The sequence below is a fragment of the Phyllobates terribilis genome, unplaced genomic scaffold, assembly GCF_046119375.1.
Source record: "Phyllobates terribilis strain yellow unplaced genomic scaffold, ASM4611937v1 Scaffold_1__5_contigs__length_1240528914, whole genome shotgun sequence".
Lineage (NCBI taxonomy): Eukaryota > Metazoa > Chordata > Amphibia > Anura > Dendrobatidae > Phyllobates > Phyllobates terribilis.
Window position 1 is genome coordinate 958,290,288 of NW_027362761.1, and position 24,557 is coordinate 958,314,844.

Sequence of the window (24,557 nt, forward strand, 5' to 3'; positions counted from 1 at the left end):
TAGATGGACTAATAGACCAAGTCCCACACACTGCTAGAAGCCCAAATATTTTTTCAGAGCTAGATGCAGAAAAAAATTATTTTTAATTTGCAACCTGATGGAGGTCAGTATAGATGGACTAATAGAACAAGTCCCACACGCTGCTAGAAGCCCAAATATTTTTTCAGAGATAAATGAAGAAAAAAATTATTTTTAATTTGCAACCTGATGGAGGTCAGTATAGATGGACTAATAGACCAAGTCCCACACACTGCTAGAAGCCCAAATATTTTTTCAGAGCTAGATGCAGAAAAAAATTATTTTTAATTTGCAACCTGATGGAGGTCAGTATAGATGGACTAATAGACCAAGTCCCACACACTGCTAGAAGCCCAAATATTTTTTCAGAGCTAGATGCAGAAAAAAATTATATTCAGTTTGCAACCTGATGGAGGTCAGTATAGATGGACTAATAGAATGATGCTATGCCCAAAAGATTTTACTTCACTAGGTGCAGTAAAAAAATTGGTATTCTATACACAGGTGGTATATCTTGCAACACAGATAGGCTACTCCACTGACTAACACACTCTGCAATAGGCCAAAAAGGATTAGCTTTGCTAGATTCAGCCAAATGCTGTGAAAAAAACTTGCACAGCACTGGCACAGACCTGCCTGGCAAAAACTGATAGGAACTGATGTAACCTAGTCCTGAAAAGGACTCCAATTACAATTAGTCTTTACTCCCACAATCTATCTATTTAAGAGCACAGACCTGCCTGATAAAAGTCATAGGAAATGCTGTAACCTAGTCCTTAAAAGGACTGCAATCACAACTATTCCCTACTCCCAAGCTATCTGTATATTTGTGCGAAAATTGGCTTGAAATTAACAAGGTATAGCGCACACAGCAACAGCGGTGCCGTCTAACACGCAGCTGCAGCAGTGAGAAAATGGTGGCGACGGGGAAAATGGCTTGGTCTTATAGGGCAAGGACATGTGACATACACTGCCAATCACACATGCCCTTGCTTGTGTGAAAAAAAGCACTTCGCTCCGTGTGTGCGCTGCTGATAGGCTGACAGATTGCACCTCCCCACTGCAAATGCGGGAAAGAGAAAAAAAAATGGAGATCTTCATTGTTCCTGCAGAGATCCATCCCCTGCCCCTCCCCCCACCCCGCTGTACACTCAAACTGCGTATTAACATTAATTTTCATCATTACTGAGAAAAAATCCAGTTATGATTTTGGTGCACGAACAGTTATCGAACATAACCTCGAACAGCCGAATTTTTCTCAAATTGTTCGTGTTCGCCGACCGGCTCGAACACCGCCCAAAACAGCTCGAATTTGAGATTGGCGAACAGTTCGAGTAGAACAACGCTCATCTCTACCGATGAATAAATCAAAATGTCATCTAGATAAACAATAATACTCCTACCGATCAAGGGTCTCAGTTTGTCATTGATGAAATTTTGAAAAAATGCATGAGCGTTAGTAAGCCCAAAAGGCATCACTAAACACTCAAAATGACCTTCCGGGGTGTTAAAAGCTGTCTTCCATTCATCTCTGTCCTACACCCGCAGCAAATGATATGCCCCACGAAGGTCAATCTTAGAAAACAATTTAGCTCCAGTCAATTGGTTAAACAAATCCGGAATAAGTGGTAACGGGTAAGGATTGCGCACAGTGATCTTATTAATCTCCCGAAAATCCAGACATGGCCTAAGACCCCCATCCTTCTTTTTGACAAAACAGAACGCAACAGCAACATGAGACTTATGTGACCTGCAGCTAAACTAGTCTGAAGGTATTCTTTCAAAGCCTCCCTCTCAGGAATTGTCAGATTAAACAACCGACTCTTAGGGAGCTTAGCATCAGGGACGAAGTCAATAGCGCAATCGTAATCTCTATGAGGTGGTAAAGCTTTCGACTCCACCTCCGAAAAAACCCTCCAAAAATCCTGAATGGGTTCAGGTAACTCCCCCTTCACAACAGCTGTAATGTGAACATTACAACTCTTACCATAACACCCCTGACCCCAGGATCTTATGGAACCAGACGACCAGTCCAGTAAAGGATTATGCACTTTTAACCAGGGCAACTCCAGGACGACAGTGGAAGGCAATTTAGCAAGTACAAATAAGTCAATCTGCTCCTTATGTTCCATATTCATAGTAAGCGGAAACCCAGTGACCTTTCAAAGAATTCTCCCATGCTCCAGGGGAATATTATCAATCGCCACCACAGGAAAAGGAGACGACAAAGGTTCAGAACCGAACTTATACTTTTCAAGAAATTGTTGATCAATCAAATTAAGTGCAGAACCACAATCCACCATTACCTGAAACTCAATCGAACAACCCTGACAGGTGGTATTACCAGGAAAAAACACCCCAGCAGAACGTAAAAACGCAATGCAAACTGGAGTGTTATTTCTACTGACCATTTTTTTTTCTTTCCTTAAGCGAACCTCACATTGCTTTAAAAAATGATCAGCCTTACCGCAATACAAGCAAAGTCCCTCAGAGAACCTCCTGTCCCTCTCCTTGGAATGGTATGACATTGCCCCCACCTGCATAGGTTCCCCAGTGTCGGCAGGAATATTGTGAGAAACAGAATCCACCAATACAGGGAACTTCTCATTCTGTCTGGCCCTCAACCTTCTATCCACACAGATAGCTAACTGCATGGCAACTTGCAAAGTATCAGGTGCAGGGAATGCAATGAGCAAATCTTTAACCCTTTCACTCAAGCCTGCCAAAAACTGAAACTTAAGTGCAGGGTCATTCCACCTGACCTCTGCAGACCATCGTCTGAACTGGGTGCAATAACTCTCAGCATCAAGAGAACCCTGTTTGACACGACTGAGCTCTGCCTCATCTGATGTAACCCAATCAGGATCATCATATAGCAAACCCATGGCATCAAAAAATGCCTCCACAGACCTCAAACAATGATCATCAGGAGACAAGGAAAACGCCCAGATTTGAGGTTCTTTACGCAATAGAGACATAATAATCCCTACACGCTGTAGTTCACTCCCAGAAGATGTGGGTCTGAGCCAAAAATACAATAAACAAGCATTTTTAAATGAAAAAAAATCCTGTCGTTTCCCTGAGAAACACTCAGGTAATCCTACCTTAGGTTCTTCATAGCGTTCTGCAGGGTATTTACTCACGTACTGCTGAAGACCGGCGACCTCCAGAGTCAACCCTTGCAAGCGTTGGGCAAGCTCCTGGATGGTACTCATACTGAAGAAAACCCAGGAAGAGGGGAGGAGAAAAAAAAAACCTTTTTTTTTTTCTTTTTTTTTTAAATGGGGCTGGACATATTGTTATGTTCTGCAACTTAGAACTAAGGAATATGAGGGAAAAGCTGTCCCTGCACTGAGACTCAGCTTAAAACCTACGCTGGGATGCGTTCCCTATTCCTTGTTAATAGCCCCACCGACACTCCTGCACTGAACTCAAACGAAGACCTGAAGGAAGGGGAAAGGGGGTCCCTAAAAGATCTAAGGGCTGGGAGCAAGAACAGGAGACCTCCTCAAAGAAAAGTAAGTTGCAGAAATGAAGATAAAAGGAAACAAAACTGGTGGAACAAGAAGTCCCAGGATATCAATTGTCCTAAGCACAAAGAACTAACAACGCAACTTAGCCAGAGCACAAGCAAAACAACACTGATTTCCAGCGGGGAATGGGAGACAGGTGCTGAGTAATAAAGAGTGAGGAGATCACGTGACCAAGACACCCAGCACCAGAGGAAAAGACTAGAAGCCAGCAAACCACAAAAAGATGGCTGAAAAGTAAAACAACATAGATCCTAACATTTGGTCTTGATAAAACACAGTGGACCTACACCAGCGATGACATGGCTCCCCAAACCATCACTGATTGTGGAAATTTCACACTAGACCTCAAGAAGCTTGGATTGTGTGCCTCTCCACTCTTCCTCCAGACTCTGGGTCCTTGATTTCCAAATGAAATGCAAAATTTACTTTCATCTGAAAACAACACCTTGGACCACTTAGCAACAGTCCAGGTATTTTTGTCCTTGGCCCAGGTAAGACGCCTCTGGTGTTGTCTATTGGTCATGAGTGACTTGACACAAGGAATGTGACACTTGTAGCCTATGTTCTGGATATGTCTCTGTGTGGTGGCTCTTGAAGCAATGATTCCAGCAGCAGTCCACTCCTTGTGAATCTCCCCCAAATTTTTGAATGGCCTTTTCTTAACAAATCTTTCAAGGCTGCGGTTATCCTGGTTGCTTGTGCACCTTTTTCTACCACACTCTTTTCCTTCCATTAAACTTTCCATTAATATGCTTGGATACAGCACTCTGTGAACAGCCAGTTTCTTTAGCAATGACCTTTTGTGGCTTACCCTCCTTGTGGAGTGTGTCAATGACTGCCTTCTGGACATCTGTCAAGTCAGCAGTCTTCCCCATGATTGTGGAGCCTGCTGAAACAGACTAAGGGAACTTTTTAAATGTGTAGGAAACCTGTGCAGGTGTTTTTTGTACATTATTCTAATGAGATAATGACTTTTGTGTTTTCATTGGCTGTAAGCCATAATCATCAACATTAACAGAAATAAACACTTGAAATAGATTACTCTGTAATGACTCTATATAATATATGAGTTTCACTTTTTGTATTGAAGAACTGAAATAAATTAACTTTTTGATGATATTCTAATTTTGTGAGAGGCACCTGTATATGCACCAAGAAGATAAAAGCAAAAAATAACTAGAAGACCCAGGTTAATTTTTGCCAAATACTTTATTCAAATATATTAAAAGAGAATGAGCATAAAAGAAATGAATTCATCAGAGATGAAAATATGGTGGGTAAGCCTGGTTAAATACAATATATGTAGAAGTCTAGCATCAAGAAGGAATTTATATAAATAATATGGCATTTCAAACAATAACATAATCAACAGACTCTGCCTGCTATTCCAACTGCAAAGTAAAGAAGACATAGATAGCATCAATAATGGTAGCCTCTATAACATAATATATATTTTCAGTATGGTCTAGAGTGGGCTACTAACAGGCCCTACATAAAGATCCCATATGCCATAAACGACCAGCTATATAACCATGGTAAGGGAAGTATAGAAAAGATGGTATTTACCTGGAAACATATTAATGTACAGGAAAATCAATGATCCAAAGCAGGAAGCCGTCTCTTTCATCACGACGCGCGTTTTGCCCACTTGCTTCTTCCGGGGGGGTGTGATCGGGGTCAAAGACCCCGTCGGGTCTTGTATTATACACAGGTAATCCATCCTTAATAAGACTCCGGCAGGATGACAAACAGATCACGTGATTTGACCCCGTTCATGTGACCGGTCCAGGTCACGTGATGGTGGTTTCCGGTAGCGTCATTCGCGTTGACTTCCAGCAGGCTCGCTTGTTACGATCAAGGTACCTGCGGTTTCATTCTCCCAGCAGAGTGCGTCCCCATGGTTACGGCGGTATACAGGGTAAGATGGGGCGTCGCAGGCTCACCGGAGCCACATCATTAATTATAGTTACCCTGCGTGGATTGGTCAGGTCTTGTTAAAATAGTCCTCTCTCCAGCATTTCACCACCCCTGGACAAAGCATTTCAGTGCGAAACGTGTGTGGGGTGTGGTGGGTGACTGGATCCTTTTACTCTCTAAAGCAAATAATTGACCTAGCGGGGTGGCTCCTGAAATTGTAATGTACCTATTGTGATGTGTCCATTACCATAAGTGGTGTGCTTCTGTACTTTGTAATATTTTCCTATCTTTAGGACTGACAACTTTTACCTCTGAGACTTTTTTTATTATATTAGCACTGAATATTTACCTCCACTTTGGTCTGTATTGTCTGACCACTCCATGCATATCCTATCAAGGATATATATATATATATATATATATATATATATATACAGTACAGACCAAAAGTTTGGACACACCTTCTCATTTAAAGATTTTTCTGTATTTTCATGACTATGAAAATTGTACATTCACACCGAAGGCATCAAAACTATGAATTAACACATGTGGAATTATATACTTAACAAAAAAGTGTGAAACAACTGAAAATATGTCTTATATTCTAGATTCTTCAAAGTAGCCACCTTTTGCTTTGATGACTGCTTTGCACACTCTTGGCATTTTCTTGATGAGCTTCAAGAGGTAGTCACCGGAAATGGTCTTCCAACAATCTTGAAGGAGTTCCCAGAGATGCTTAGCACTTGTTGGCCCTTTTGCCTTCACTCTGGGGTCCAGCTCACCCCAAACCATCTCGATTGGGTTCAGGTCTGGTGACTGTGGAGGCCAGGTCATCTGGCGTAGCACCCCATCACTCTCGTTCATGGTCAAATAGCCCTTACACAGCCTGGAGGTGTGTTTGGGGTCATTGTCCTGTTGAAAAATAAATGATGGTGCAACTAAACGCAAACCAGATGGAATAGCATGCCGCTGCAAGATGCTGTGGTAGCCATGCTGGTTCAGTATGCCTTCAATTTTGAATAAATCCCCAACAGTGTCACCAGCAAAGCACCCCCACACCATCACACCTCCTCCCCCATGCTTCACGGTGGGAACCAGGCATGTAGAGTTCATCCGTTCACCTTTTCTGCGTCGCACAAAGACACGGTGGTTGGAACCAAAGAACTCAAATTTGGACTCATCAGACCAAAGCACAGATTTCCACTGGTCTAATGTCCATTCCTTGTGTTCTTTAGCCCAAACAAGTCTCTTCTGCTTGTTGCCTGTCCTTAGCAGTGGTTTCCTAGCAGCTATTTTACCATGAAGGCCTGCTGCACAAAGTCTCCTCTTAACAGTTTTTGAAGAGATGTGTCTGCTTCTAGAACTCTGTGTGGCATTGACCTGGTCTCTAATCTGAGCTGCTGTTAACCTGCGATTTCTGAGGCTGGTGACTCAGATAAACTTATCCTCAGAAGCAGAGGTGACTCTTGGTCTTCCTTTCCTGGGGCAGTCCTCATGTGAGCTAGTTTCTTTCTAGCGCTTGATGGTTTTTGCAACTGCACTTGGGCACGCTTTCAAAGTTTTCCCAATTTTTCGCACTGACTGACCTTCATTTCTTAAAGTAATGATGGACACTCGTTTTTCTTTACTTAGCTGCTTTTTTCTTGCCATAATACAAATTCTAACAGTCTATTCAGTAGGACTATCAGCTGTGTATCCACCAGACTTCTGCACAACACAACTGATGGTCCCAACTCCATTTATAAGGCAAGAAATCCCACTTATTAAACCTGACAGGGCACACCTGTGAAGTGAAAACCATTTCCGGTGACTACCTCTTGAAGCTCATCAAGAGAATGCCAAGAGTGTGCAAAGCAGTCATCAAAGCAAAAGGTGGCTACTTTGAAGAATCTAGAATATAAGACATATTTTCAGTTGTTTCACACTTTTTTATTAAGTATATAATTCCACATGTGTTAATTCATAGTTTTGATGTCTTCAGAGTGAATGTACAATTTTCATAGTCATGAAAATACAGAAAAATCTTTAAATGAGAAGGTGTGTCCAAACTTTTGGTCTGTACTGTATATATATATATATATATATATATATATATATATATATATATATATATATATATCATTATATACCATAAATTATGCACAGGCCCTTTTTTTTTAATGTATTTAATGTGTGTACTGGTATACTCACCCGATGTTACCCTTTGTTTTTTCATGTATGTTTTCTGAGTTGGCTATTTTTTCATCTGTTCTGAATTCATTTCTTTTATGCTCATTCTCTTTTAATATATTTGAATAAATTATTTGGCAAAAATTAACCTGGGCCTTTTAGTTATTTTTTGCTTTTATCTTCTTGGTGCTTATAGTTTAGCAAACAGTCCAAAATGTTACTTTTTTGAAGTGAGAAACAGGTTTGTTGTTAGTAAAGTGAAAAATAAATGGCTTTATAACAGGCCTTCCAAAATGCATCCCGTTTTTGAAACAGCAATTGGTTTACGCCAAAAAAATCGGCTCCACCCATGAACATCCCTGATTTGCCACGCTGTCACGTGCATAGACTATTGAAGCCTGAGTAAAATCACATTAAAAGACCATTATCCATTGCTCCACATCTCTAAACTATTTAACACGATTAAAGGTTCTACCTTCTTCACCAAATTAGACATGTGTGGAATTTATAGCCTAATCTGCATTAAAGAAAGTAACAAATGGAAGACTGCTTTCAACACCAGTGCCTTTGGATTATGCAATGCACAGACTGTGCTCCAGCACTTTGTTAATGAAACAAAGTTAACAGCAACATATTCTGCAGCACTTTACAATTCAGAGGGTACTTGTACAAATAAAATAAGACATTAAAGAATAACTCATAGTTCAACGCATACCAGGAGGTATACGTCTCTGCTCGCAAGCATACAATCTAGGAGGAAATAAGGGTAACACAAAAGATAAATGTAAAGTGCATGTAGTGTAAGTTCCAACCATAAGTATAATAGCTAGGGGCATTCAATAAACGCTCCATGAACCAGTCATCAACCAATATCTTTACAAGTATACTTACAAAGTGCTATTGAATGTGTGGAAGAGAGAACATGGCATAGTTAGCTAGATTAGTGAGGCAAAATGATATTCTAGTCTAAGGAAATGTGTGTGGGCATGCTTAATATTGTGGATACTGGGAATTAACCAGATTATCTGGGGTAGTGTATTCCAGAAAACTGGTGCAGCATGAGAAAAGTCCTAGAGATGGTATTGGGAGGTTCTGATTACAGAGGATGTTTGTCTTAGGATATTAGCGGAAAGGAGATGACGAGTAGGGGGTTAAACAGAGATGAGGGAGGAGATGTAGGGCAGTGCAGAATTATGGAGAGCTTTGTATGTAATAGTGATAAGTTTATATTGAATTCATTAGCGGATGCGCAACCAGTACAAAAATTGGAACATGGTGGTGGCATCAGTTTAGCGGTTGGACATAAATATGATCCTGGCAGCTGCATTCATGATAGATAGTGGAGGAGAGAGGTAGGCCAATTGTAGCAGGTAATGGGGGCCTGTGTGAGATTATTTGTGATGTTATAGATTTTTTCCTCAAACCCCTGGTAGCTGAATTACCATCATACATAAAAGATACAACATCGGCATTACGAAGATTAGACAATATACAACTGAACGACAATATGATGATGATGACGGCAGATGTTGAATCTGTGAGGCTGAGTCACTTTTCATGGCCAAGCCGTGAGACTGGATGGTCAAGGAGTCTGAAGTCAAAAGTCAGGAGCGTACGTCTTAAACAGAAGGACGAGACAAAGACGTAGTCAGGTAACGTTCCGTTGGTCAGAATACCAGGAGGATAGCGGATCAGAGCAGAAGGGGTTAAAACGACAGATGGTCAGAACAAATTCCAAAGTCAGGCAACAGAAGGTCAATTCACAGAACACTAAGTACAGAGAAACAAATCTCACACCAGCTGATTGTACGTCTGGCAGAGGTCTGGGAGAAACAGCCCTGTTAAGTAGCCTGGCAATCACCTGGGATAATGAACATCTGGAGATAGCCAGCGCCTGCCAGACTCACATTGGACGGTCGAGCTGTCAATTAACACACAGATAACTCAGCACGCCTTTGCACCAAACTGGACAACTGAGCTGTCAATCAAAGTACTGAAACCTTCAGCACGCCCCTGTGCTAGATTGGACGGCTGAGCTGTTAGTAACTGCATCCCAGAAACACTGAGAAGTGGAACCATGACAGTACCCAGTCTTCAAATGGAGTCCACCAGACCCCCAGGCTTCCCAGGAAATTTTAGACGGAAGGCCTTGACTAACCGATCGGCCTTCACGTCTCAAGCTGGGGTCCAGGATCTCTCCTCTGGTCCATATGCCCTCCAGTAGATGAGGTATTGGAGGGAATTTCAGACCCTACAGGAATACAGAACCCTCTAAACCTCATACTCCAAGCCACCGTCGACTGAAACTGGAGGAGGCGGGAATGAGGGAGACAATGCTCAAGGGACAAACTCCTTTAATAACAATTACAAATTGCCATAGGCAAATAAACCCTAAACTAAAGACTTTTAATATTGGGACAGACTATGAAACAGTGATAGGTAGGAGACCAATATAAGGAGAGATATAATAGCTATCTGTCCCTTTGCACTGCTGACTGCATGCTGGTTTTAATATGTTCCTCTAATAATTTAATAGTAATTAATAAAACTTAAATTTTATGAGTCTTTAGTTTAGGGTTTATTTGCCTATGGCAATTTGTAATTGTTATATAGTTACCCTACGCTGACTGCATGAACAGCACTGTTTAGAGTGATTTGTGATAAACTTCTTTAACCCCTTTACAGCCTGGGGCGTAATAGTACACACCAGGCTGTCACCCCCTGCTCAGCGCGGGCTCCGGCGCTGAGCCCACACAGAACCGGGCACATATGAGCTGATTCTTACAGCTGACATGTGCCCGCAACAACTGCGGGTGGAATCGCGATCCACCCACGGCTGTTAACATGTTAAATGCCGCTGTCAATCTCTGTCAGCGGCATTTAACAGCGCCGCGCCGGAAGCGCGTCACTTTTCCCGCCCATCGGTGACCCCGTCATGTGATCGCGGGTCACCGATGGGTGGGCATGACAACCCTGGGTCTGCAGCAGACCCCAGTGGTTGTCATGTACTGATCGCTATGAGCGCCACCTAGTGGTCGGTGCTCATAGCACTGGAGCATTTCTGCTACATAAAGGTGATCTGCTCATCACCTCTATGTAGCAGAGGCGATCGGACAGTTGCTGCTTCTAGTCTCCTATGGAGACTATAGAAGCAAGCAAAAAGTGTAAAAAACAGTTTTTAAAAATATAAAAAAAATTAAAAAAATAAAAAAGTTTAAATCACCTCCCCTTTCTCCCCAATCAAATTAAAATAATAAAAACAAAAACCACATACACATATTTGGTATCGCCGCGTTCAGAATCTCCTGATCTATCAACATAAAAAAGGAATTAATCCGATCGGTAAACGGAGTAACGAGAAAAAAATTCGAAACGCCAGAATTATTTTTTGGGTTGCCGCAACATTGCAATAAAATGCAATAACGGGCGATCAATACATCGGATCTAACAAAAAATGGTATCAATAAAAACTTCAGCTCGGCATGCAAAAAATAAGCCCTTACCCGGCCCCAGATCCCAAAAAGTGGAGACGCTACGGGTCTTGGAAAATGGCGCCATTTTTTTTTTTTTTTTTTTTTTTTTAGCAACTTTGGATTTTTTTTCACCACTTAAATAAAAAAGGACCTATATATATTTGGTATCTATAAACTCGTAATGACCTGGAGAATAAGAAACGCAGGTCAGTTTTAGCATTCAGTAAACGTGGTTAAAAAAAAAAAACATCTGTGGCATTGCACTTTTTTTTGCAATTTCACCGCACTTGGAATATTTTTCCTGTTTTTCCGTATACGATATGGTAAAACCAGTAATGACCAAAAAATAAAAAACGCTATGGCTCTGGGAACAAGGGGAGCAAAAAACGAAAATGCAAAAATCGAAAATCCCAGGGTCCTTAAGGGGTTAATAGGAGCTTATGGAAGACGTTAGGGACGTGAAGAGATTTAGGAAGCTTTAATCTGAATGCCACCGGATTGACCGCCTCTAGGATTTCATATGGACCAATAAATTTTGGACCCAACTTTGCTGACGGCACTGTAAGTTTAATGTTCCTAGATGACAACCAAACCTTATCCCTGATCTTAAAAACATGACCCACTGAACGTCTTCTATAGGCCTTCCGTTCTTGGCATATCTGAGCAGTCCCAATATTCTTTTGAATCTCATTCCAGACATCCCCAAGTCTTTGTACGGCAACCTCCACCCCAGGACATTCAGAACTAATCCTAGAATATTCACCAAAATGGGGATGAAAACCATAATTACAATAACACAGTGAGATTCCAGTAGACTGATTCACTCGACTGTTAACCCCTTTAAAGCCCATGACATACTAATACACGTCTGTGCCCTGGGACTTAAGAGCCTGACCCGTATTAGTACGTCATCGCGATCACGCGCGCACACAGGCTGTGCGGGCGCGATCGCCGCCGGGTGTCAGCTGATTGTCACAGCTGACACCCGGTACTATGTGCAGGGAGTGGTCCCGCACCGCTCCCGGCACATTAACCCCCCGCAATGCTGTGATCGAAGTCGATCGCAGCATTGCGGTGGCTAAGGGGAGGTGATCGCAATACTCACTTCCTCTTCCGGCCTCCAGCGCTGTCTGCCGCGGCTTCCCGGGTGTTGCCATGACGACCCGATGTAGTCATGACAACATCCGAGTCACCAGACAGCAGGAAGATCTTCTCACTGTCGGGCGCTGACAGCCTGCATAGCACAAGGATGGTGCTCCATCCCTATGCTATGCAGGAGATCAGAATAAAAAAAGTGAAAGTCCCAGAGTGGGACAAAGTAAAAAAGTAAAAAAACTCTAAGTGAAAATTTTTTTTTAAAAAAATTGTAAAAATATAAAAAAAAAAATAAAAAAAATAATCCACCAAAAATAAAAATATAATGTACCCATCAATAAATATTATTATGAAAAACAAAACAATAAAAGTACACATATTTGATATCGCCGCGTCCGGAACGACCTGACCTATAAAATTGTCCCACTAGTTAACCCCTTCAGTGAACATGGTAAAAAAAACAACTAAAAAACGAAGCAAAAAACAATGCTTTATCATCATACCACCAAACAAAAAATGGAATAACACGCGATAAAAAAGACGAATAAAAATAAAAATGGTACCGCTGAAAACGTCATCTTGTCCCGCAAAAAACAAGCTGCCATAAAGCTCCATCATACGAAAAATCAAAAAGTTATAGCTCTCAGAATAAAGCGATGCAAAAAAATATTTTTTTCTATAAAGTAGCTTTTATTGTGTAAAAGCGCCAAAACATAGAAAAACTATATAAATGTGGTACCGCTGTAAACGTGCTGACCCGAAGAATAAAGCTACCTTATCAATTTTACCACACGCAGAGTAGAATAAAAAAAAATAAAAAAAAAACAATTCCTGAATTGTTGTTTTTTGTTTATTCTGCTTCCCAAAAGCTGGAATAGAAAGCGATCAAAAAATGTCACATGCCTGAAAATGGCACCAATAAAAACGTCAACTCATCCCGCAAAAAACAAGCTGTCACATGACTCTGTTGGCCAAAATATGGAAAAATTATAGCTCTCAAAATATGGCGATGCAAAAACTAGATTTTACAAAATATGTGTCTTTTAGTGTGACAGCTGTCAATCATAAAAGCCCGATATCATTTTGGTATCTCTGTAGTCGCACCGACCCGAAGAATAAGGTAGTCTAATCACTTATACCGCACTAGGAACGGCATAAAAAATAAACGCTAGGGCTGGGGTTGGGGTTAGGGTTGTGCTAATGTTAGGGTTGGGATCAGGGTTGGGCTAGGGTAGGGTTAGGGTTGGGGTTAGGGTTGTTGTTTTTTTCAAAAGTAAAAAAAAATTTAAAATAAAAAATGATGATATGGCAACTAGTGTTGAACGCAAGTGCTCGCTACTTGAGTTTGCATCGGGTGCTCGGGTATGCATTGAGTATCGCGGGTGCTCGAGTCTCCGCCCCATATCCTTCGCGGCCAAAAAAACCTCACGGGGATTGCCTGCCATGCACGAGCGATCCCCGCATGTTTTTTTTGGGGTGTCTAATAACTGTGAAACATGTGGGCGGGGACTCGAGCATTTCACTTGAACACCCATGATACATGGTGCATACCTGAGTACCGATGCAAACTCAAGTAGCGAGCACTTGCGCTCAAGACTAATGACAACTTATTCAATATGATGACCTAATGTCATCAAATTCTGTGTCGTACCTCTGGGTTCAAAATGTTCACTATACCCCTTGATAAAATCCTTGAGGGGTGTAGTTTCCAAAATGGGGTCACTTGTGGGGAGTTTCAACTATTTAGGCACATCAGGGGCTCTCCAAACGCGACATGGTGTCCGCTCTCGATTCCAGCCGATTTTGCGTTCAAGAAGTCACACAGTGCTCCTTCCCTTCTGAACTCTGCCGTGCGCCCAAACACTGTATTTTCCCCACATATGGGGTATTGGCGTACTCAGGAGAAATTTCACAAAAGTTTTTGGGGTCCATTTTCTCCGCTTACCCATGTGAAAAAAAAATTGGGGCTAAAACATCATTTTTGTGGAAAAAGTTTGATTTTTTTATTTTCACGGCTCCATGTTATAAACTTCTGTAAAGAACTTGGGGGTTCAAGGTGCTCACCACACATCTAGATAAGCTCCCTGAGGGGTCTAGTTTCCAAAATGGTGTCACTTGTGGGGGGTTTCCACTGTTTAGGCACATCAGGGGCACATCCGCTAATTATTCAAGCAAATTTTACAATCAAAAAGTCAAATGGCGCTCCTTCCCTTCCGAACCCTGCCGCGCGCCCAAACAGTGGTTTTCCCCCACATATGGGGTATCTGCTAACTCAGGAGAAATTGCACAACAAACTGCATGGTGCAATTTCTTCTGTTACCCTTATGAAAATGCAAAAGTGGGGGCTAAAAAACATTTTTCTGGGAAAAATGTGAACATTTTATTTTTACGGCTCAATGTTATAAACTTCTGCGAAGCACCTGGGGGTTCAAGGTGCTCACCACACATCTAGATAAGTTCCCTGAGGGGTCTAGTTTCCAAAATGGTGTCACTTGTGGGGGGTTTCCACTGTTTAGGCACATCAAGGGCTCCCCAAATGCAACATGGTGTCCGCTAATTATTCAAGCAAATTTTACATTCAAAAAGTCAAATGGCGCTCCTTCCCTTCCAAACCCTGCCGTGCGCCCAAACAGTGGTTTTTCCTCACATATGGGGTATCTGCTTACTCAGGAGAAATTGCACAACAAATTTTGGGGTCCATTTTTTCCTGTTACCCCTGTGAAAATAAAAAAAATTGGGTCTAAAGTAACATTTTTGTGAAAAAAGTTAAATGTTAATTTTTTTCTTCCACATTCCAAAAATTCCTGTGAAGCACCTGAAGGGTTAATAAAGTTCTTGAATGTGGCTTTGAGCACCTTGAGGGGTGCAGTTTTTAGAATGGTGTCACTTTTGGGTATTTTCTGTCATAAAGACCCCTCAAAGTGACTTTAAATATGATGTGGTCCCTAAAAAAAATGGTTTTGTAAATTTTGTTGGAAAAATGAGAAACGCTGGTCAACTTTTAACCCTTATAGCTCCCCAATAAAAAAAAATTTTGGTTCCAAAATTGTGCTGATGTAAAGTAGACATGTGAGAAATGTTATTTATCAACTATTTTGTGTGACATATCTCTCTGATTTAAGGGCATAAAAATTCAAATTTTGAAAATTGAAAAATTTTCAAAATTTTTGCCCAATTTCCATTCTTTTCACAAATAAACGCAAGTGATATCGAAGAAATTTTACCACAATTATGAAGTACAATATGTCACGAAAAAACAATCTCAGAATCAGGGGGATCCGTTGAAGCGTTCCAGAGTAATTACCTCATAAAGTGACAGTGGTCAGAATTGTAAAAATTGGCCTGGTCATTAACGTGCAAACCACCTTGGGTTGTAAAGGGGTTAAATGCAAACTCAGCAAGAGGTAAAAACAAAGACCAGTCCTCCTGCTGAGCCGCCACAAAGCACCTTAACATTTGTTCCAAAGATTGATTTGTTTTCTCAGTCTGACGTTGGTTTCAAGGTAGTAAGCAGATGAAAATGACAAGTCAATCCCGAATTTACTACAAAAAGCTCTCCAGAATTTAGAGACAAATTGTACTCCCCTATCAGACACAATGTTAAGAGTGATCCCATGTAACCTTACAATATGAGAAATAAACAACCTGGAGAGTGTCTCTGCATTAGGTAATCCTGACAAAGGAACAAAATGAGCTTATTTGCTGAATCGGTCAACTACCACCCAGATAGCAGTTTTCCCACCAGACAGAGGCAAATCCGTGATGAAATCCATGGACTAATGAATCAATGGTCTTTCTGGATTGGCAATGGAGCCAATTCCCCGGCCAACCAGCTATGACTGACTTTAGCGCCTGCGCAGACTTCACAAACGGACACAAAATCTTTGACATCATTATTAGTGATGAGCGAACGCGCTCGCCACTACTCGGTACTTGCCCGAGCATTATGGTGCTCGACAAGCTCGGCGAGTATTTCCGGGTTGCTCGGCGGGAACTTGGGTACCATCCCTGCATGTTTGGCGCTCTGTAGAGAGCCAATGAACATGCAGGGATTGCCTGCCATGCACTGTAATGCCGTAGCCATGTTGGTTGTGGCATTACAATGATTGGCTGGCCGCACAGCATCAACAGGTCTATATAAGACCTGGCACCGCCATGCTCGTCACAGTTACTCCGGATCAGACAGTGTAGGGAGAGCTGCTGCTGTGTCAGGGAGAGATTTAATTGTGTATTATCTAGTGTAGGGAGAAAAACCGTACATTACACATATCCATCTTAACAAACAGTGCTTTTGAGGACTAACTAATCCATCTGCAAAGATATCAGGCAGGCAGAGTATATAGGCAGGCAGGCAGAGTATATAACTTACTGCAGCGCACATAGGACAAGAGGCTCCATTCCAGTTCTGCCTTCTGCTGCTGTTATATTTCTAGAAATAGGCCCAGGTCTCAGGGACCAGGAATAATTTTTTTTGCATCTTAATCCTCATAATTTGCTTAAAAAGCAATCCAGAGAACACCGTTTTTCTGCGCCATTTGCTTGTTGGCACTGCAGAATACAGCCAGGTCCTTTCCATATTACAGCGCTAAAAATCCAGCTATTTAAAACTGTGTTTTCTTCATCACACGAATCACATATATGTTTTCAGAAAATACTGCCATTTCTGGCCTCCATTAAAAAAAAATTTCAGTGTGTCAGTGAAGCAATTCACAGCAGTTTGCTGTTCAAACTACTTACCTACAGGCCAGGTATTTAAAACTGTGTTTTCTCCGTCAAACGGCTCACATATAAGTTCACTCCAAACTCAGTCATTTGTAGTGAGCGTGGAAGATACTGTCCTCCATTTAAAATGGACAAGGCACGTGGCAAGGGATGGGGAACTGGACGTGATGGTAATGGTGCACGCAGAGACCGAGGACAAGGCCGTGGGCAAGCCGAAATTGTGCCACAACAAACACCCACATCTTCTTGCCTGACCTTCCTGTGCCAATTTCTAGGGGACCGCAGCACACCACTATTGAACCCAGAGCAGTGTCAAAAGGTTGTTGGTTGGATAGCGGATAATGCTTCCAGTCACTTAGCCACCACCACCCTGTCTTCCACACAGTCAAGTCTCAGTAGCCGTCAGTCTGGACCGCATATTCCTCACCCTGATCCTCCTTCCTCCCATCATGCCGAGCACCCAGAGACAACTGATCCCACACTTGGACACTCTGAAGAGCTGTTCACTTTTCCATTTATAGATTCGGGCCTCTTGCCCGGTCCACTTGAAGCGGGGCAAGAGGAGATCGCGTGTAGCGATGCCCAAATATTTGAGCAGCCACGGTCACACGAAGGTGACGGTGGGAAAGTGTCACAAGAGGTGGACGATGATGAGACACAATTGCCAGAAAGTCAGGAGGAGGACCAGGGTGCGGAAGTGGAAGACGAGGTGGTGGACGATATAGTAACTGACCCAACCTGGCAGGAGTACATGCAGAGCGAGGACAGCAGCACACAGGGGGAGGGAGGCAGAGCACCCCAACAGGCAGGAAGAAGCAGTGTGGTGGCCGCAGACAGAAGGCAGGCAACCGTTCCCCGTAACACCAACACGAAGGAAGTTGCCAGTACAACTGTTAGGTCTTCCCGAGTCTGGTTGTTTTTTAAAGACTCTGCCGATAACCCCAAAAAGGCCATTTGCACCACCTGCCAGGTCATCATCAGTAGGGGTGGCAAAACGACCAGCCTGACCACCATCAGCATGATCAGGCACATGGCAGCAAAGCACCCGACTTTGTAGACCGAACCCCAGGAACAGTGTCTGCGGGTAGCACCATTGCTTCTTCCGCTGTTGTGGATGCAAGCCAATCCCCTGTCCATGGTGCATGCGAAGATGCCTCCTAGCCTGCACCTGTTGTTGCACACTCTCAAGTAGCAGCATCAGGAAGCACGTCCATGTCCTTGTCCCAGCGAAGCGTTCAGTTGTCCATACCTCAGTCCTTGGAACGCAAGTGCAAACATGCAGCCAATGCCCAACAGGCCACACTACTAAATTCTCACATTTCACGACTGCTTGCACTCGAAATGTTGCCCTTTAGGCTCGTGGAGATGGAAGCATTCAACAACCTGATGGTGGCGGCCATCCCTCAGTACTCGGTCCCCAGCCGCCACTATTTCTCCGGGTGTGCCGTCCCCTTATTGCACAAGCACGTGTCCCAAATCATTAGCCGTGCTCTCAACAACGCAGTTACTGGTAAAGTCCACCTAACCACAGACACGTGGACAAGTGCTTGTGGGCAGGGACGGTACATCTCGCTGACGGCACACTGGGTTAACATAGTGGAAGCCGGGACCTAGTCGGACCTTGGGACGGAACACGTCCTCCCGACGCCAAGCATTGCTGGCCCTAGGTCAATCAGGGTTGCCCCCACAGTCTACAGCTCCTGCGCCTCATCCTCCTCAGCCTCCTCCTCCTCTTCAGCCTCCATCTCCGAAATGACCACATCAGTCACAAGCTGGAAGCACTGCAGCACTGCCTCGGCCAAGTGGACAGCTCTGAAATAGCAGGCAGATCTGTGGCTGACACCGCTGAACCTACAGTCAGGCGTGGTCGTGTGTGACAATGGCCGGAACCTGGTGGCGGCTCTGAGGCGAGGCGAGCTCACACACGTACTATGCCTGGCCCATGTGCTTAACCTCGTGGTTCAGTGATTTCTCAAATCCTACCCGGAGCTGCCGGATCTGCTTGTTAAAGTACGCCGCCTGTGTGCCCATTTTAGAAAGTCAGCTACAGCTTCCGCCACCCTTGCAGTGTTTCAGCAGCGTTTGCAGCTTCCGGCTCACAGACTGGTGTGTGATGTCCCCACGCGTTGGAACTCTACACTGCAGATGTTGGGAAGGATTTGTGAGCAGAAGAGGGCAGTTGTTGAGTACCAGCATCAACAAGGCCGTCGGTATTCAATTCAGACTCCACACATAAGACCTCAGGAGTGGACATGGATATCAGACATATGTACCATGCTCCAAAACTTTGAGGACTCCACCAAGATGGTGAGCGGCGATGACGCCATAATTAGCGTCACCATCCCGCTTCTCTGTCTTCTGAAACGCTCTCTGCTCACAATCAAAGAGGATGCATTGCAGGCGGATCACGATGAGATGGAGCAAGGAACCATACAGGGTGATTACACACAGCAAAGCCCCATCTCATCCCAACGTGGATTGGGTGACAAAGAGGAAGAGGAGGAGGAGGAGGAAGGACAGGAGCTAGTTTCATGCACTATAGACGGTACTACCTGCACAGCTGTCATACCGTCTGATCAGCGTGGATGGCCAGAGGACAAAGAGGAGGAGGAGAGCATGGTCAGTCATCCTCTTGGTGAGGACACGGAAGTCTTACCTGTTAGTAGTCTGGCACGCATGGCTGAGTTTATTTTACGCTGCCTTTCCCATGACCCTCGCGTTCTCAAAATTTTGGGTGACAGCCATTACTGGTTGGTGACACTTCTAGACACACGCTACAAGGAGAACTTTATATCTCTTATTCCTGAGGCGGACAGGTCTACAAAAATGGGGCTGTACCAGAAGGCCCTTGTTGCGGAACTATTAAAAAAATTCCCATCTGAAAACGCTGGCAGCAGAGGGCACACTTCGTTGGACAACCAAGGAGTACAGGCGAGAGAGACACAACTTCAATCCAGCAGAGGCAGGGGAACACTGTCAAAGTTCTGGGAGAGTTTTCTCAGACCCTCCCATCGGAAAGGCCCTGAGGCGCGAGGTACTCACAAGGAGTGCAAAGTTTGGGAAGATGCTGAGGGAGTACCTTGCGGACCGTACCAACGTCCTCCGTGATTCCGCTGTGCCTTATAATTATTGGGTATCCAAGCTGGATACGTGGAATGAACTGGCTCTCTATGCCTTGGAGGTCCTGGCCTGCCCTGCCGCCAGCATTTTATCAGAGGGGGTTTTTAGTGCCGCTGGTGGAATTATAACTGATAAGCGCATCCGCCTGTCAACTGAAAATGCTGACAGGCTGACTCTTATAAAAATGAACAAGGGCTGGATTGGGCCAGACTTCTCAACACCACCGAATGATAGCAGCGTAACATAAACTCAAATCCAGTGTCTTTTCTTGAGAGGTGTATTCCCATGCACCTTTTCACATCCACACATGGGTATACGCTTCCTGATTTTGGCTATTTGCTCTTGTCCTCCTCCTTCTCCTCATCCTCCACCACCATATCACCAGGGTGACCGTGGTCCGTGATGCAACACCCACCTAATTTTTTTAAAGGGTGTTTATGATGCCCGTAAAAAAAATTTTTTGATGCAGTATGTTCATGTATAACCCTCAGGGGTAAATGTTTGTCAGCCCATACACTTAGTGCATGGGCATTACAAGTATAGGAGGCCCGCTCCTTTCTAATGGGAACATTTTTTTATGAGGCCCTTCTCCACGTCTCTTCCAAGGGACATTGAAGTGCCTCCAAATTTTTGGCAGCCCTTGCATTCACTGCATAGGCCAACACTATGGGAGACTCTCTCCTTTCTAATGGGAATTTGTCGTTACTGTGGCCCTGCTCTATGTGTCTTTAAATTCTTAGTGGGATTTTTCCTAAAATTGGTCAGCCGTTGGACTCACAGCATACACTATAAATGTAAAGCAGACTCTCTCCTTTCTAATGTCTTACCTTGTTACTGTGGCCCTGCTCTGTGTGTCTTTAAATTCTTAGTGGGGGTTTTCCTAAAATTAGTCAGCTGTCTGATGCCCCTATAAAAATAGGCTTTATGGCTTTCAGAGTCCCTCCATCATAAATAAAACAGGAAGTGTCTGATGATGTGTCACACACCACATTGCCAGCTAAGGTTGTAAAATGTTAAAATGACATTTTCCAGAGAATGCATTTGTCTTAAAAAAACAATAGGATCTTTCTTTAGTATAAAAAACAGCGTCACCAATTTAACAACAATGTAATCACATTGTTCAGCTCATGCACCTCCTCCTCCTCCATCTCCGAAATGACCACATCAGTCACAAGCTGACAGCACTGCAGCACTGCCTTGGCCAAGTGGCAACAGGCTGTGCTGAAGATAACATGCTTAATGCTTAATTGACAAACTGCCTAGCGCTGCAGAGTTGTTGAAAGCTGTAACACAGCAGCCTGATCTGTGGCTCTGACCGCTGAACATACAGCCAGGCATGGTAGTGTGTGACAATGGGCGGAACCTGGTGACGGAGAAATGACAGCCGGGGTAGATACGGTTTCCCTCTATGCCAGTCCTTTCACCGAGCTAAAGAATATGGCTGTGGTGAAATACAACTCCCACTGAGAAGCTGTTTCAGATTGAAAAACATTGTGCCCACCAGAGGATTTGATTCTGAGGGCTCACCTTTGTCTCCCGCTCAAGAGCCCCATAGCAGCTGCAAAGTTAGCGCTATTGTGTCACCCTAGGCCTGGATGCCACAAATATTAAAGGCTGTGTCTGAGAGCAGGAGGGAGGTTCCGTGGTCAGGGACCATTAGCATGCAGCACCTCCTGTCCCAGACCAGTAGGGGGAGCAGGCTGCCCCTATAAAAGCTAGAACTGGGGCAGGGTTAGGGAGACCAGGACCCACTTCTGAAGCATCCAGAAGGGTTCCCAGAGGAAAGGGACAGGTCAGCAGCAGCTGAGGAGTCCGGGAGGCAGAGGAGGAACAGCAAGCCAGGGACAGAGGCGAAGAGAGCCGGTCCTGGCTGAGAGAGAACTACACAACCGGACACTGGGGTCCGAGGCTGTCAGGGTTGCAAGCCCGGCAGCAGATAACCGACCTGCGAGGGATTTTAGGTCCCTTGGCCTGAGAAGCCTGGAGGCTCCGCCACACAGAGGGACCGGTACAGCACGGAGAAGCTACAGGTACCTAAGGCCCTAGTCGCAAGCCATACAGGCATAGTACACGGCCAGCTCAGGGACGTGGGCTATCACACCACGAAAATAGAATTAGACTTACCGGTAATTCGGTTTCTAATAACCACCACGACAGCACCAAAGGAGGATGTCACCCCACCCTAATAGGGACAGGAAACACAAAGAGGTTAAATAGCCCCTCCCTCATCCTCCCTCCAGTGTTTTTATAAATGACCACACAAGTATGGATGCTTCAAATTATATTTATTCAAATTAAATGATTGGCTAACCAAGCCTGGGAGGGAATTACCAGTGCTGTCGTGGTGGTTATTAGAAACCGAATTACCGGTAAGTCTAATTCTATTTTCTCCAATAACCCCACGACAGCACCAAAGGAGGAGTACCAAAGACTCATGTTTAGGGAGGGACAATGGCCTGAAGCACTTTCCGCCCAAAGGTCAAGTCTTTAATGGACATTAAGTTTAGTTTGTAATGCTTGGTGAAGGTATGGACCGAAGACCATGTAGCTGCTCTGCATATCTGCTCGAGGGAAGCGCTAGCCTTTTCTGCCCAGGAGACGGACATGGCTCTTGTAGAGTGTGCTTTCAGTTTCTCTGGTGGTGAGAGATTTTGGATCTGATATGATTCCACAATTGCTTTCTTGATCCAAGTAGCGATGGTAACCTTTGAGACCTTTTTTCCCTCTGTTCTGACCAAATGGCTGAATAAAGAGGTTCTGATCTTTTCTCCAGGCCTCTGTCTTCCGGAGGTAGTGAAGAACAGCCCGTCTTACATCCAAAGTATGGTATTCTTCTTCTCTTTTATTTTTTGGGTCTTGACAGAAGGAAGGCAGAATTATCTCCTGAGACCTATGAAAGTCTGAGACTACCTTTGGTAAGAAAGATGGGTCCAATTGTAGAATAATCCTATCATCCAGGATTCTCAGATAAGGGTCATTCACTGAGAAGGCTTGGATTTCTCCTACTCTTCTAGCAGTGGTAATTGCTATTAGAAATGTTGTTTTCCAAGCTAATTTATCCAGCTCTATTGAAGCCAAAGGTTCAAATGGTGGTAGTGTCAGACCTTTAAGGACAATATTAAGATCCCTGGAGGGAACGTGGTTAATTATTCTGGGACGCAGACGAGTAGCTGCTGTCATGAACCTTTTTACCCATCGGTGTTCGGCAAGGCTCTGGTCGAAGTAGATACTCAGTGCCGCAATCTGAACTTTGAGGGTGCTGGATCTAAGACCCTTCTCCAGCCCTTCTTGTAGAAAATCCAAGATCTGGGTCATCTCAGGATGCCGAAGATCTGGTACGTTTGGTTTATACCATGCTAGGAAGGTCTTCCATATCCTGCTGTATATGGAGTTTGTGATTTGCTTCCTACTTTTTTGTAGGGTATGAATTACTCGGTCTGAGAGCCCTCTAGCCTTCAGGATTGTGAATTCAGAAGCCAGGCTGCTAGATGGAGGTTCTCTGGGTCTGGATGGAGTATTGGACCCTGATGGAGAAGGTTCCTGATTGCTGGTAGAATGAGGGGTCCCTCTATGCTTAAATTGTTTAGTGCACAGAACCAACTTCTTTTGGGCCAAAGCTGGGCTATCAAGATTATCTTGACCTCCTCGGTCCTTACTTTCTGTAAGGTACTGGGTAGCAATGGAATTGGGGGAAAGGCGTAAGCCAGATGGAAACGCCATGGGTGAGCGAATGCATCTATCCCCAGGCATGCGTCGTCTGGATCTAGGGAGAAGTATTTTTCTGCCTTGGTGTTCTGGCATCTTGCAAAGAGTTCCACCTCCGGACGACCCCATCGACTGGTCAGCATGTGGAAAATGTCTGAGTCCAGCTCCCATTCTCCCGGATGGATATTCCTTCTGCTCAGAAAGTCGGCTTGGGTGTTGTCTGAGCCTTTTATGTGCAACCTTGATAAGGAACGAAGATGTCCTTCTGCCCAGAAGAATATTCTTGCCGAGATACTCTTTAGATTCTCGCACCTTGTGCTCCCTTGATGAGATAGATGAGCTACGGTAGTCATGTTGTCTGAGTAGACTTTTACGTGTTTGCCCGTAATGATTGGAGCCAATATCTTGAGTGCTTCCTCCACTGCCTTTAATTCGCGGAAGTTGGAGGATTTCTTGCTGGTTTCTTTTGTCCAGACCCCTTGGAAGGGGGTTTGAGCAACAACGGCTCCCCATCCTGCTTTGCTGGCATCTACCGTGACTGTTACCAGAGGGAACTGAGACCATGGAACCCCTATTCTTAGGTTCCTTTGGTTGAGCCACCATGATAGGGATGTTTTCACATAATGAGGGATCATGATCTTCCTGTCTAGTGAGTTTGGGGATCCGTCCCACTGTGCAAGAATGTGAGTCTGCAAAACTCTGGTGTGAGCCTGAGCCCAGGCTACAGATTGAATGCAGGCTGTCATGGAGCCGAGGGTTGACATGGCAGACCTTAGGGACACTCTGTTCAGGGTCTTTAGATTCG